This window comes from Lacerta agilis, chromosome 1 (assembly GCF_009819535.1).
Source record: "Lacerta agilis isolate rLacAgi1 chromosome 1, rLacAgi1.pri, whole genome shotgun sequence".
Lineage (NCBI taxonomy): Eukaryota > Metazoa > Chordata > Lepidosauria > Squamata > Lacertidae > Lacerta > Lacerta agilis.
In genome coordinates this window covers 123542447-123558283 of record NC_046312.1, presented here as the reverse complement: position 1 = coordinate 123558283, position 15837 = coordinate 123542447, and positions in this window count along the sequence as shown.

Genomic DNA, 15837 nt, shown 5'->3' with positions numbered 1-15837 from the left:
TTTTCTTGTCCTCCTTGCTACTGCAAAAAAAGGAAGGAATATTCTCCCGTGGCTTTAATGGCAGTCCCAAGACTTTTCTCCACGGTTAATAATAAAAAAGGATGCCCCTTTCATCTCAACAGCTCAAAAGTCTCATGGTGCACTCTGTTTCCCTGACAGTCGCCCATTGTGAAGGATCCCAAACCCCATCCCCAACCCTAGAATCCACGCTGGCTTTCTATAGCCTTCCAGGATCCTGGTGTTGTTTGGGACATAGAGAGATTACAGCAGCTTGGGCCCAGAATATGTAAGAGATCCATCTCTTTTGCCTGGAGGTTTACTAGAATTCAAGATTTACTTGTCACCCTTGCTTTGGGCCAAGACGATGCCGTAACAGAGCTCTTATTTTACTAATCAACCTGTCCAAATGAGATACGAAAGGTTGACCCCAGTTGGCTACTGTCTCATTCAACAGAAAACTGAGCTTTGTTACAATCCAGAAGGCAACAAACCTATTCAGAAGGAAACGTTTGTAATTTAGGCGACGTATTCCTCGCAGTGAGAGATTTTACTTTCTTGGGTTCCATGATCACTGCAGATGGTGACAGCAGTCACGAAATTAAAAGACGCCTGCTTCTTGGGAGGAAAGCAATGAGAAACCTAGACAGCATCTTAAAAAGCAGAGACATCACCTTGCCGACAAAGGTCCGTATTGTTAAAGCTATGGTTTTCCCAGTAGTAATGTATGGAAGTGAGAGCTGGACCATAAAGAAGGCTGATCGCCGAAGAATTGATGCTTTTGAATTATGGTGCTGGAGGAGACTCTTGAGAGTCCCATGGACTGCAAAAAGATCAAACGTATCCATCCTTAAAGAAATCAGCCCTGAGTGCTCACTGGAAGGGCAGATCCTGAAGTTGAGGCTCCAGTACTTTGGGCAACTCATGAGAAGAGAAGACTCCCTGGAAAAGACCCTGATGTTGGGAAAGATGGAGGGCACAAGGAGAAGGGGACGACAGAGGATGAGATGGTTGGACAGTGTTCTCAAAGCGACTGGCATGAGTTTGGCCAAACTGCGGGAGGCAGTGGAGGATAGGGGTGCCTGGCGTGCTCTGGTCCATGGGGTCACGAAGAGTCGGACACGACTGAACGACTGAACAACAACAACAATTCCTCTTATGACCCATTCTCATGAGATACGAACCCTACTTAAAACAACAACATGACCACACAGACCCTCAAGCTACCCAGAATTCAAAAATGCATCGGATTTATGTGCCTGACAAACTTACAACAGTATTATTTCCTTGCACCTGGAAGATGTAACCCGTGACTCTGTCAGTTTGCATTTCTTAGCACAGAAAGTATCCTCTGTGTGAAACTTCTCTGTGTGAAAGAATAAAGCAGAAGGTTCATGGTGTTTGGGTTATTCCTTCAGAGAAGCCGAGTACAGCTGGTTTCACACTTTCTCTTTCTCTCTCTCTTTCCTTCTGGTGTGGTGTTCTGTAGGCCTATGTAGTGTTAAGATTTAGACTTACTATGTTACTGTTAAGTTTAAGTCTGCTGCAACTGGATTTCTCATGGACAGTGCCAATCCTGAATGTATTGGATTTGTGACCATTATGCTCACTTGCCTTCAGTAGCAGTAGGTTAAGCTCTGCTGGATGAAATGCAATAGCCTATGGTCTATTTTTTTTTGGGGGGGGGGAATCCCGCAACGTGTTTAAGTTTTTACTGTGCTAACTATATGTTGGAATTCTGCTCTGGATCAATATTGAGTAGAATTCCATGAGAGACTCAGTTCTTGGAAACACTAGCGGCTGTCCCATTCCATATACTTACCTATCTGATGCAAAAATCCTGGGATGGGCAATGTGTGGTTCCAGGTGTGAGAGGCTAGCTGACAGGGGCAAATTGTCCAGTTGTTTTTCTGTATCTGCAGTGGGGACAGAGCAAAAAAACTTGTATGTTACAAGTTAAGGCAGAACAGGCCTTGGCAACATACAAAGCAGAATATATAGACAACGCAAAATAGAAAATTATTTCCAGTAGCACCTTAGAGACCAACTGAGTTTGTTCTTGGTATGAGCTTTCGTGTGCATGCACACTTCCTCAGATACACTGAAACAGAAGTCAATGTCTGTTCAGCCACCAGGGGGTGATAAAGCTCCATTGTCATATTACTATTTTTGCAAATACAACCATAATCCGTTCCGGAGGTCCGTTTGTAAACCAAAACCGGTTGTAACCCAAGACACCCTTTCACCAACGGGGCCTCCAAATTTTTTTTGTTCATAATCCCCCCCTAAAATGGGTTGTAATCTAAAAAAAGTTTGCAAACCGGGACACGCACTTCCAGGTTTGACTTGTTTGTAATCCAAAATACAGGGAATTTGCAAACAACCCGATCAGCCCTAATACATCCTGCTAGCCAGCTGTGTTTGGATCAGGAGTTGTGCAGTCTTGAGCTGGAAAGAGATCGAACTGGGGAGCATTAACTATGAACCCCAAACTTTGGGATCCTCTGCAAACATGTGCCGAAGTTTTGCGGTATTATTTTTTTTTTTTGCAGCGTTTTGCAAAATTTTTTTATTCACATGGCATTAGCCACAGTCCATATTGACCCTGTAGTTTCTTGACAACTACTGTTGTTTGATATACTTCTCCCGCAAACCAGCTTCAATCAGATTAGAAAACTGAGCACAGAGGATGTGGTGATGCCGATAGAGGGGGCACTTGCTCCAAAAATGGGTGGGAAAATCCCACAGCAGTACCAAGTGGCGAGCAGCACTGTTCTGATTTATGCAGGCTTTTCTTTTAGATTTAAGCAAACACCAAGAATGATATTTCCAGGCCACCTGTTTCTTACTGGTCCCTTCTTTCCTCATCCACCAAGTATTGCATTCAGAAAAGGCTATGCAAAAGTACATATGGGAGTTCTGCACACCAGAAGAAGAAGAAGAAGAAGAAGAAGAGGAGGAGGAGGAGGTTGGATTTGATATCCCGCTTTACCACTACCCGAAGGAGTCTCAAAGCGGCTAACATTCTCCTTTCCCTTCCTCCCCCACAACAAACACTCTGTGAGGTGAGTGGGGCCGAGAGACTTCAGAGAAGTGTGACTAGCCCAAGGTCACCCAGCAGCTGCATGTGGAGGAGTGGGGACGCGAACCCGGTTCACCAGATTACAAGTCTACCGCTCTTAACCACTACACTAACATCATCATCAACATCATCATCATCATTTATTGAATTTATATACCGCCCTATACCCGGAGGTCTCAGGGCAGTTCACAGAAAAGATCACAATATATAAAAACAATAAAAACAATAACCCAGTAACACTCCCCCCCCAAAAGAGCCACATTTTAAAAGGGATGTCAATCAGGTCCACCAAAGGCTTGGTTAAAAAGGAATGTTTTCCCCTGGCGCCTAAAGGTGTGTAATGAAGGCACCAGGCAAACTTCCCTGGGGAGAGAATTCTAGTAAAGTCGATGGTTTGTACTGTTGTTATCAAAGATAAAGTCCAGACCTTGATGAAACTGCTGGTGAAACGGGAAGATTTGAAGCTGGCCACCCGTTGGGAGGACATACCCACGCGTCTGAATGACTTTGTATAACCTTATCCAACATTGGGAAGATAGACCCATATGTCTTATAGACTTTTGCATAACCATCTTTAACATCATATTTCACTTTGTATATTGCACTTTGAATCAGCACTTTGATGTTTGAAAGCATATATTGGCTTTGCCTCTGAGGAAATATCTATGTATACTTTTTGTATGATGATATTGTCGGTTTAGTTCCATAATTAATACATTTCTATCCAGAGATATACAAGGTTTGGTATTTTATCTGAGGTACAGATACCGTGACTGTCTGTTGTTGTTTCTTGGTGTGTGACCACCCTAAGCTTCTAGGAGCCACAGGTGAGAGCTTAATGCAGGGCAAAGTTGGACAAACCACCCCAGAAGAACCACAACGTGTCTCCCACCAGAGGTACTGGCACTCCCCTAACACCTCATAGACCCCTAAATAAATTACCGTATTTTTTGCTCCATAAGACGCACTTTTTCCCTCCTAAAAAGTAAGGGGAAATATCTCTGCATCTTATGGAGCGAATGGTGGTCCCTGGAGCTGAATTGCCCAGGGGCCAAAAGCAGATAGTGCTTTTTATTTTTACAAAGAAAAAAGGGGGTGTTGAAAGGACCCCGCTCAGCAGCTGATCAGCAAGAGATCGGGAGAGAGATAAGAGTCCCGCTCCCTTGCCCAGGCCTCCATTGTTGAATGTGCTGCAGAGGGAGGTTGTTTGTTTCCCCAGTAACATGTGACTGGCTGATTAGATTATCTGTCTGGAAACTGTAGAAAGGGCTCCCTTTCCTTCAGAAGCTGCAGAAATGTGAGTTAAACCCCATAAAAACGGGGCTTTTCCCCCTTTGCAAAAAAAGCTGCAAAACTTTTAGCTGATCCTCAAAAAAAAAAAAAAAAAAAAAAAACACAACAGGACTTTTAGAGGAGGAAAACCAGAATTTTTTTGTTTGTTTGTTTCCTCCTCTAAAAACGAGGTGCGCCCTATGGTCCTGTGCGCCCTATGGAGTGAAAAATACGGTATAGATATGGTGCAGGCTGGGCCAAATGGGGGGCTTGCAAGCACCACCAGCCAACTGCTTAGCAGCACCTGCAAAGGCCCCCAGCAAAGCACTTGGCCTGCATGCGCAAAGCAATACATCAAAACAGGTCGCCTGATGCCATTGTGACACCTGGAGGTTAACAGGTGGGCAGATCCAGTTCCCCACCCCTTGGTGCACAAGATTGCAGCTTCTCTCTTTCGCACCTCCTAGGTGTGTGTGGTCTTCAAAGAGATCATCATTATTACTTTTAAAAACAAACAGCTCTTCCAAAGACAAGCGATTGCCAAGGAAAACAACACACCTACCGTTTAGGGATCGGCAGGTGGTGGCTGGGTTGGCGAGGAAATACTTTCAAGTGACATGTACATGTCATTCATATTATTGGCCTTAAAGGCAATGATGCTCTGGAGTTAAAGGTACTGCAATGTGCTCTACGTGAGGCTACTTTTGAAGGTGACCCGGAAACTACAACTAATCCAGAATGCGGCAGCTAGACTGGTGATTGGGAGCGGCCGCCGAGACCATATAACACCGGTCCTGAAAGACCTACATCGGCTCCCAGTACGTTTCTGAGCACAATTCAAAGTGTTGGTGCTGACCTTTAAAGCCCTAAACGGCCTCGGCCCAGTATACCTGAAGGAGCGTCTCCACCCCCATTGTTCTGCCCGGACGCTGGGGAAACCGAGCCGGATGGGCGGGGTACAAATAAATTATTATTATTATTATTATTATTATTATTATTATTATTATTATTAAGGTAAAGGTACCCCTGACCGTTAAGTCCAGTCGCGGACGACTCTGGGGTTGCGGTGCTCATCTCGCTCTATAGGCCGAGGGAGCCGGTGTTTGTCCGCAGACAGCTTCTGGGTCATGTGGCCAGCATGACTAAGCCACTTCTGGCGAACCAGAGCAGCGCACCGAAACGCCGTTTACCTTCCCGCCGGAGCGGTACCTATTTATCTACTTGCACTTTGACGTGCTTTCGAACTGCTAGGTTGGCAGGAGCTCACCCCATCGAGGGGATTAGAACCGCTGACCTTCTGATCAGCAAACCCTAGGCTCAGTGGTTTAGACCACAGCGCCACCCGCGTGGAGTTAGGCAATGCTTATTCAGTGCGGACCGAATACTAAGCTAACAACCTGATTCAGAACGTGGCAGCTTCCTAGGTTTGCAGAACTGGGCATTGTAACCTGAAGACCATCTTGCCGTTGGGTATGTGGCCAAGAAGGATTTTCATTGCTTTGCTGTCTGCCCAGATAAGAAATAGTGCTATTGCAGAAATTACCTGGATGGAAGCAAAGGAGCAAGGGTGGAGGTGAAGAAACTTGAGAATGGGAATGGGAGATGGGGTTGTAGGACTGCACCAGGGCTGGATTTAGGTTTGATGAGGCACTAAGTTACTGAAGGTAATGGGGCCCTTTATATACCCAGCTGCCCTTTGTCAACAACAAATTGTCGCTGTTTTTTGTGTCGAATATATTCTATATGGACCTAATAGGTATCTAAAGCCATTTGCACATAACAAAATACCATATTTTCCCGTGTATAAGACCCCCATGTATAAGACACCCCCTATTTTTTGGGACTCCAAATTAAAAAAAAACGCCCCTTGGCATTATCCGTGTATAAGACGCCCCCAAAATGGAGGGCACAAGGAGAAGGGGACGACAGAGGATGAGATGGTTGGCCAGTGTTCTCGAAGCGACTAGCATGAGTTTGGCCAAACTGCGGGAGGCAGTGAAGGATAGGCGTGCCTGGCATGCTCTGGTCCATGGGGTCATGAAGAGTCAGACACGACTGAACGACTGAACAACAAAATATTCTATATGGACCTAATAGGTGTCTAAAGCGTTCAGTCGGACACGTCTGAACGACTGAACAACACCGACTGAATCCTGCTTGAAAAAAGCAACAGTCTGAGAGGGATTGTAGTTTAAGAATTAGCCTTGAGACATCACGCACCTTGGCACCAAAGCCTTGTACAAATGGGATCAAACTGAAGTCCTGAGAGTGGCTCAGGCTTCTATCTACTCAGTGTTCAAAGGGCAAGTAATTGTATCGCTCACATTCACCCCGCATCCTGTAAAGGATAATATTCCGTCATCTGTGCCATGCATGTGTTGCCCATAAACAAATGCATCTCTGCTGCTGATTATCCCCAGGGATGCTGGAGATGAGGCCCTCGTAAATCAAAGCAAGGAAGTTGGCCTCTTTATAACATCCTGATACTTGGCATTCCTTCACACGTCTCCTCACACATCTTCTCAGCATGGGGGTGATCTGTTTGGCCCACCCACTAAGTACCAAATCATAGCTAGCTACACTCCTGGTTTTTTGTGTGGCTGGGGGTGGGGGCAACTTATTACATTGGTCTGAGGCTCAATTTGCACCCAGAGTACAACCTCGCAACACACAGATTGTCACACTTTTAAGGAAGAGTTGATCCCAGATGAATTAGGTTTCATATATCATGTTAGTGTTTTTTCTCACAAAAGCTAAGTCAATTTTCACACATTCCCTGTCTTGGAAATAGTGCAGGGGTAGGCAACCTAAGGCCCGCGGGCCAGATGAGGCCCAATCGCCTTCTAAATCCGGCCAGCGGACGGTCCGGGAATCAGCATGTTTTTACATGCGTAGAATGTGTCCTTTTATTTAAAATGTATCTCTGGGTTATTTGTGGGGCCTGTAAATAATGAAAATTTTAGAAAAATATAGATTATAGAAATAGATTTTGAAAATGTTTTAGATATAAAGAGCTATAGATTTAAAGTGTTTTATTTTTAAGATTGAATAGTAGGTATAAAATATGTGAGAAAGTTAAAATTGGAAGTTACGTGAAATACTTTAAAGGGACGCAAATAAGGGGAAATAGGAGGAAGTCCGTAAAAGATGATAAGAAAATGGAGATTTTTAGTATGATGATGTACTTTTTTGTGGTTATTTTTGGATGTTTTTCTTTTTGTTGTTGTGTTATTTTATTTTTTCTTTTTTGTTTGTGTTTGTATTTGTTGTTGATTTTATTTTGGAAAATACAATAAATATTATTTGGAGAAAAAAATATTTGTGGGGCCTGCCTGGTGTTTTTACATGAGTAGAATGTGTGCTATTATTTAAAATGCATCTCTGGGTTATTTGTGGGGCATAGGAATTCGTTCATTTTTTCCCCAAAATATAGTCCGGCCCACCACATGGTCTGAGGGATGGTGGACCGGCCCATGGCTGAAAAAGGTTGCTGACCCCTGAAATAGTGTGTCACAGGCAGAAGCCTGTTTGTGGCTTTAAGAAAGAAGGTAAAAAGGTAAAGGTAAAGGATCCCTAGACTGTTAAGTGCAGTCAAAGGCGACTATGGGGTTGCGGCATGCATCTCGCTTTCAGGCCAAGGGAGCCGGCGTTTGTCCACAGACAGCTTTCCGGGTCATGTGGCCAGCATGACTAAACCGCTTCTGGTGCAACGAGACACCGTGACGGAAACCAGAGCGCATGGAAACGCCGTTTACCTTCCCGCCACAGCGGTACCTATTTATCTACTTGCACTGGTGTGCTTTTGAACTGTTGGTTGGCAGGAGCTGGGACAGAGCAACGGGAGCTCACCCCGTCGCGTGGATTCGAACCACCGACCATCTGATCGTCAAGCCCAAGAAGCTCAGTGGTTTGGACCACAGTGCCACCCGCATCCCTTTTAAGAAAGAAGACCTCCATCTTGGGAAGGAGGCTACTCTGTGGTTTACAGGGAAGTTTGTGGCTGGCAGCCAGCGCTGGGGAGCTATAGCTCCCTATAGATATTTCTGGTCCAACCTGGCTGGCTAAATGCAGAACTATTTTCCTAGAAAAAGAGGTGCTGAAACCCACCAGGAATGTTTACCTTGCAATGGCAATGGCACCATAGCTGTCAAGTCTCCCTTTTTTTGAGGGAAACTCCCTTATTCCAAGCCGTTTCCTGCTGCTATCCCTTATTGTTGATATCCCTTAAATTTCCCTTATTTCCGGGAAAGAGTCTGCGGACTCCTTGGGTCCTTGCCTTTCTCAGCCCTGCCTGCCTGCCTGCCTGCCTGCCTCACAGGACTGTTGTGGGGATTAAATGAGGACTAGGACACCAGGGAGCTCCTTGGAGAAAAAGGTGGAATATGAATACCTAATAACAAACAGACAGATATATAAAGAAGAAGATAAAATAGACGAAGGTTTCTCGGCAACAGGGGCTCAGATTCAGCATTGCTTCCCCTATGTGGAGGCAGAGCAGAGCCAACCTATCCAGAAGCCATCAGTGGTCCTCTCCTCCTGCATGAATTGGCCTAATCCCTTTCTAAAGCCATCCAAGTTGGTGGCCATCGCTGCTCCCTGTGGCAGGGAGTTCCAGAGGTTAACCATGTGCTGCGTGAGTAAGTGCTTTCTTTTCTCTGCCCTGATTTCTCTTTCCTGGGAGCTCTTTCCTGGGTTAAATTAAGTTGTAGCCTGGGGGGATTACCGCGGCGCGGACTGTCCCCAAGAACCGTAGATGAGTGAGGGCGCTGATCCCTTATTTTCAAATCCGAAACTTGACAGCTATGAATGGCACCCACCTGAGAGATGCCGGAACTGAGTTCTGGAGAGTTCCGGCGAGTTCCGGCTGAAAAAATGCCCTGGCTAAAAGTCTACCCAATCTCAGCTGTGATGCCTTTGGGCCAAAGCACAGCAGGCGAAGGTCGTACCCAACCTTAGAAAGACAGCAAGCTATGGGGCTTTCGTGAGTTTAAAACCTCCTGCGCTTCTGCATCAATAGCACTAGAAAAGCCAGTTTAAGATCTTTGGGGTTCCCCCCTCCCTTGCTACTTCTTTCGCCGAGCTGCTCTAGGAAGAAGACGAAAAGGGAAAGGGAAAATGAGCTCTTTGGATACAACTCTGGAGGGAGTTTTCAGAACTGAAATTTGTCGAGTTGTTACGGGCTTACTCACAAGGATTTCTGCGCCTGTGTGCATGGAGGAGTTCAGAAGCAGAAATCAACGGGAAGATAAAACCCATGCTGTGAGAAAAGGTGTACTTTATGAACTTCCCTGGTGTGAGCGATGGGGAGCTGGGGGAGTTAAGCGGTTTAGCTAACAAATGCCGGAGAATCACAGATTAAGAGAATGAAGCTCCCCTTGGCTCCCCCCCACAGCCCTGTTTTCTTTAGTGAGGCTGGCAGGAGGAGAAATCTGCCACCGCTTCACTACAGCCTGGCGCATGTTATACAGAGGTCTCGGTCCAATTACGCTGGAAATCAACGCCAATATACTTTAAGGTGTTGCCTCATGTTATAATATTATAAAATCCTGCCAATCTTTTGCCACGTGCCTCAATGTGACATTGCAGAAGTAGAACAGTGTTTCTATTTTGGTAAAAAATAAATAAATAGGTATCTCTATATGCAGGCACGTCCAACAGGTAGATCGTGATCTACTGGTAGATCACTGGATGTCTGTGGCAGATCACTGGTAGATCGCTGCCCCCCTCCCAAGAAGCTCAACAAGTTTGGCTCCCCCCAGAAAAGCTCAACATTTTTGCCCTGGATCCCTAAAAAACGTGGTTTTTTTTCCTAAAAAAGCTCAACAACTTCAACCTGAAACCCCCCCTCAAATGGGCCTTCCTCCTTCCTAAAAAAAAAGCTCATCAACTTTGACCTGAACCCCCCAAAAGGGGGTAGATCACTGCCAGTTTTTAACTCTGTGAGTAGATCGCTGTCTCTTGGAAGTTGGCCACCCTTGCTCTATAGCCTAACTTAAGGAGAAGCAAAATGACTATACAATTGAACTTAGTAATAATTTTGACAGACCCTCCAAGTGCCCCTATTTTCCAGGGACAGTCCCGGATTTACAGAAGCTGTCCCAGTTTCATGATTTGATCCGGGAATGTCCTGCTTTTCCTTAAGACGTCCCTATTTTCATCAGAAAATGTTGGAGGGTATGGAGTTATGTGACTCCCCCCCCCCAAACCAAGGAGATAAGTAACTATATTATACAACCTTTAGAAGACACCTGAAGGCAGCCCAATATATGGAAGTTTTTTTAAAAAAAATGTTGAATGTTTTATTATGTTTTTATATATGTTGGAAACAACCCAGACTGGCTGGGGCAACCATTCTTGTCCTCAATGTGTGACTTTCCATCTAGATGAATTCCAGATCCCGCTGTTTCTAGATACCCGTTTGAAAACCCTCCCATTGGCTGGATTACCTACACCAGTGTTTCCCAACCTTGGGTCTCCAGCTGTTTTTAAACTACAACTCCCATCTTCCCTAGCTAGCAAGAACAGTGGTCAGGGATGATGGGAATTGTAGTCTGAAAACAGCTGGAGACCCAAGGTTGGGAAACACTGGTTTACACCTTTTCCTCGCCCGCACATGGCGTCCAAGTGAAGGGGCTTCCTATGGGTTTCCCAGTTCTGGTTTCCCTGTATCAACTTGACATAGTCGAAACAAAATAGAAAATTCTTTCCAGTAGCACCTTAGAGACCAACTGAGTTTGTACTTGGTATGAGCTTTTGTGTGCATGCACACTTCTCAAGATACACTGAAACAGAAGTCACCAGATCCTTAAATATAGTGAGGGAGTGGGGAGGGGTATTACTCAGAAGGGTGGTGGGAATGGGTGATCAGCTGATAGGTGTGGAAAACCTGTTGACGACTCTAAACGGCTGCAATTAGTCTTGCAGGGAAAGGCAAGGGGTGAGATGGCTAAAGATAGCTTTGTTATGTATAATGAGATAAAAATCCAATGTCTTTGTTCAGACCAGGTCTCTCCATGGTTTTAAGTTTGGTGATTAGTTGCAATTCAGCCACTTCTCTTTCCAGTCTATTTCTGAAATTTCTTTGTATTAAGACAGCTACTTTGAGATCTTTTATAGAATGTCCTGGGAGATTGAAGTGTTCTCCTACTGGTTTCTCTGTCTTGTGATTCCTGATATCAGATTTATGTCCATTTATCCTTTGGCGTAGGGTTTGGCCTGTTTGTCCAATATAGAGAGCTGAAGGGCACTGTTGGCATTTGATTGCATACACAATGTTGGAAGATGAGCAATTAAATAGTCCTGAGATGGTGTGTTTGATGTTGTTGGGACCAGTAATGGTGTTATCCGGGTTTATGTGGCAGCAAAGTTGGCATCTGGGTTTATTGCAGGCTCTGGTACCAGTGTCCATGTTGAGTCCTGTTGTTGTACTATTGTGGGTGAGGAGCTGTTTGAGATTGGGTGGCTGTCTGTAGGCGATGAAGGGTCTTCCTCCCATAGAACATGACATAGTTTTCAGCATTGCCTTAACCACAGGGAAAGCAGCAAAAATCTATGCATATAAGAGGCTCTTCCCTTGGCAGTTTATACCCCCTGCAAATTGCCTGGGCAAATGCATCCATGCCATCCCGTTCTCGGCCTGCTCAGCCTTTGATTCCCGATGCATGAGGCTGATCTGAGAATTGATTTGCTCTCTGGGCAATTCCTTTCATCTGCTTTGCACAGGTGCAAAGTGGTATCAAAGAAGACCACACAGCCGTAAGGAACGGCGGCAAGGAGAGCAGAATCGAGCCGTTATTTGCCAGACTTCTCTCCAGGAGGCAATGGGCTCCCACCAGCACCATGCTGAGGTTTGCTGGGCTTTGTTTCCCTTCAAATCGCACTCCTCTTGTTGTTGCAAACTGCCTTGGGACCTTTCAGTGAAGGGTGAGTAAGAACTCCTCAGGAGTAGTGTGAAATGAAAGCCTACACTGGCAGGAATGCACATTAAGTTTTTGCATACGTGAATATATCGCACAAATGGATCCAGAGAGGATTCAAGGTACATCTAAAATGCCGCTTACGAAAATGCGTTGTGTCATGTTCCTACTAATTTCTGACTCAGCCCAGTATACCTGAAGGAGCATCTCCACCCAAATCATTCAGCCCGGACACTGAGGTCCAGCTCCGAGGGCCTTCTGGCGGTTCCCTCACGAGAAGTGACGTTACAGGGAACCAGGCAGTGGCACCTGCCCTGTGGAATGCCCTCCCATCCGATGTCAAGAAAATAAACAACTACCTGACTTTTAGAAGACATCTGAAGGCAGCCCTGTTTAGGGAAGCTTTTAATGTTTGATGTTTTATCGTGTTTTTTAATATTCTGTTGGGAGCCGCCCAGAGTAGCTGGGGAAACCCAGCCAGATGGGCAGGGTATAAATAATGAATTATTATTATTATTATTATTATTATTATTATTATTATTATTATATTATTATTACTGCAGCCACTGGAACTTGAATCTTAATTTCCCTGTTCTATACCTAGGGTTGGATGGGGTGTTAGAGGAGAGGTAGTATCTCTGGTGGGGGACACGTCATGCTTCGTCTAGGGTAGTTTATTCACCTTTGGTTCACCTGTGGCTCCTAGAAGCTGTCAGCATGCGACAGCAGCCACACTCCGGAAATAGCTTCAACTGGCCAGCTAAACCAGGTTAGGGTTAGGGATTTTTTTTCTTCAAAAAATGTTTTTCCGTGGGTTAAGGTGCCGAGGGCTGATTTTCTTGATCTATGATCAAACGTGCTTTCTGCACCGCCAAACCTTGCAAGGGAGAATTTGCAACAGTTTGGCACCATTTTTGAGTGAATTGGATAACGTCAGATTTTGGGTGAAATTGTGACCTCGCGGGTTAGGGATTTTTTTTCCCGGAAAAATGTTTTTCCGCAGTTCAAGCCGCCGAGGGCTGATTTTCTTGGTCTATGATAAAACGTGCTGATTCCACTGCCAATATGTTGCAGGGGAGAATTTGGAAGAGTTTGGCACTGTTTTTTTGAATGAATTGGATAATGTCCAGAGTTTTGGTGAAATTGTGACCCTGCGGGGTGGCTAAAATGTTTATGAAACACACCGAGCACGTGGGAAAGAAGGTGTTGATTCATGGCAGGGGTTTAATCTATATTCTTTGTATAGTCCCTGAACTTTGTTGTGAATTAGCAAAGTATGAAGTCACCCTGTGTATGTGTATACTAAATAGCAGGGCACGGGGGACCTGGGTTCAAACCAATCCCCAGCCAGGAAGGCCAATGACCAGGGATTCTGGGAGCTGAAATCCAACCACTGTTGTTGGGTATTGCATTAGGCTATCCCTGCTGCAGGTGGCGCTGTGGGTTAAACCACAGATCCTAGGGTTTGCCGATCAGAAGGTCGGCGGTTTGAATCCCCGCGATGGGGTGAGCTCCCGTTGCTTGGTCCCAGCTCCTGCCCACCTAGCAGTTCGAAAGCACGTCAAAAGTGCAAGTAGATAAATAGGTACCACTCCGGCGGGAAGGTAGACGGCATTTCTGTGCGCTGCTCTGGTTTGCCAGAAGCGGCTTTGTCATGCTGGCCACATGACCTGGAAGCTGTACACTGGCTCCTGCGGCCAGTAACACGAGATGAGCGCCGCAACCCCAGAGTCGGACACGACTGGACCTGATGGTCAGGGGTCCCTTTACCTTTACCTTTTTATCCCTGCTGTACAGAACAAGGTTGGGTGGTTCACACGCACACATTCACCCCTTGATGACCGCCACAACAAATAATAAATTGCATGTGTGAAGCATCTGCCCCAGGTTAAATAACCGTACAGCCTTCAAATCACTTAACATCACATCGGAAAGCTTTTCAGGGGAGGCTGTGGTCATCTTGAGTTGCAAATCCGCAGCAGAAATGCCACGAGAGGGTGCATTTGGCCTATCTGAATTAAGAGTCAGTGCAGTTAAAGGGTTATAGGTTTCCCCCAAATACCTGTTTGAAATGCAGCTCTTTGAGAAGGCACTGGTGGTATGTAGAGAGACCAAAATCATATGCTTGCTTTTCCTTTGTTGTCCTAGCTAAAATCATAATAAGCGACCGAGAAAGCTGAATTGCATCCAGCCTTGCGAAGGCAGGAAACTTGTAATGGCCCTGGACTCTGCAATCTAGGTCTTGTTGGCATGGAGATATATATATTTTTTCAGCTGTTCTGTACAGCAGCGTGCCCTCTCGTGTTCCTTGCACTGCTTCTACCAAGCAGTTTCCTGATAATTCCATCCTCAACATCCCCTCAAAGTGGAGCTGCACTTGTTTGATTCCCTTCTTGCCCAGGCTCTTTAAACTTCCGGCAAGCAAATTATGATCAAAGTAATTACCCAGAGGCGCATGCTCATGGCCTTAATTGAGCATCAACCTTGAAGCTAGCTGGGATCTCTTTTTGTGCAAGAAGAAAGGGCGGGGAGAAACCCTCTGTCTTAAATTGGGAAGGATCCTTAAGTAGGCACTCTTACGATCCCAAATCAAAACTGGAAATAAATGATAGAACAGTATTTTTACCTAGGTGGTCAGTGTGAATCAAGGACCATTTTAACACAGGGTGCGCAGCAAAGGGAATGGTCAAAGGCCTGGAAACGATGCCTTATGAGGAACGGCTTAGGGAGCTGGGTATGTTTAGCCTGGAGAAGAGAAGGTTAAGGGGTGATATGATAGCCATGTTCAAATATATCAAAGGATGTCATATAGAGGAGGGTGAAAGGTTGTTTTCTGCTGCTCCAGAGAAGCGGACACGGGGCAATGGATTCAAACTACAAGAAAGAAGATTCCACCTAAACATTAGGAAGAACTTCCTGACAGTAAGAGCTGTCCGACAGTGGAATTTGCTGCCAAGGAGTGTGGTGGAGTCTCCTTCTTTGGAGGTCTTTAAGCGGAGGCTTGACAGCCATCTGTCAGGAATGCTTTGATGGTGTTTCCTGCTTGGCAGGGGGTTGGACTGGATGGCCCTTGTGGTCTCTTCCAACTCTATGATTCTATGATTCTATGATTCTATGTTCTGGGAAGTCATTGCTAGGAGCGGTTACTTGGCACATGTTGCATATACAGTCATACCTCATGTTACGTACGCTGCGGGATGCGTATGTTCGGGATACGCACCGCGGCGACCTGGAAATAACGGAACGGGTTACTTCCGGGTTCACCGCGTTGCGCATGCGCAGAAGTGTGTAGTGACGTCACGGGCATGCGCAGAAGCGCCAAATCGTGCCGCACACATGCGCAGATGCAGCACTTCATGGTACGGACGTTGCAGGTTACGAACGGGGCTCCGGAACGGATCCCGTTCATAACCAGAGGTACCACTGTACCTGGTAAGGACAAAGCAGTTCAAAACATGCACTTTTTGCACAAAAAAATCTTTATCTGTTTGCCTGCAGACTAGCCTATAGAGAGTAGGCTTTGGCCCTGCATACCTGAAGGAGCGTCTCCACCCCCATAGTTCGGGCCAG